Here is a 323-nt window from a genome sequence, read left to right as displayed (position 1 = left end):
TGCGATCGCAGGAAGGTAACGGTTCAACCGTCTTGTCCTGTGACTGACCGCAAGATGGGAGGTGTGGGCGTGGGGGAGCAGCGGGAAGAACTCTCCAGGCCTGCGGAGCAGGAATGGCCACGGAAGGAGGACAGGAGGCCAGAGGGCGAGGTGGCGGCCAAGGGGCTTCCGTACCAGGTCCTCGGCCATGGACTGGGCCCCGATGTTGAGGGAGAGGCTGCTGAGCTGAGGCGGGTTCTGAAATTCACGATAAAGGTCCCCAAGTCCATCGGAAGGATATCGTCTTTAGAAAAAGCTGGTTTAAAGTTGATCATGACGAAGTC

This window comes from Bison bison, unplaced genomic scaffold (assembly GCF_000754665.1).
Source record: "Bison bison bison isolate TAMUID 2011002044 unplaced genomic scaffold, Bison_UMD1.0 scf7180017864038, whole genome shotgun sequence".
NCBI classification, from domain to species: domain Eukaryota; kingdom Metazoa; phylum Chordata; class Mammalia; order Artiodactyla; family Bovidae; genus Bison; species Bison bison.
This window is presented reverse-complemented; position numbering follows the sequence as displayed.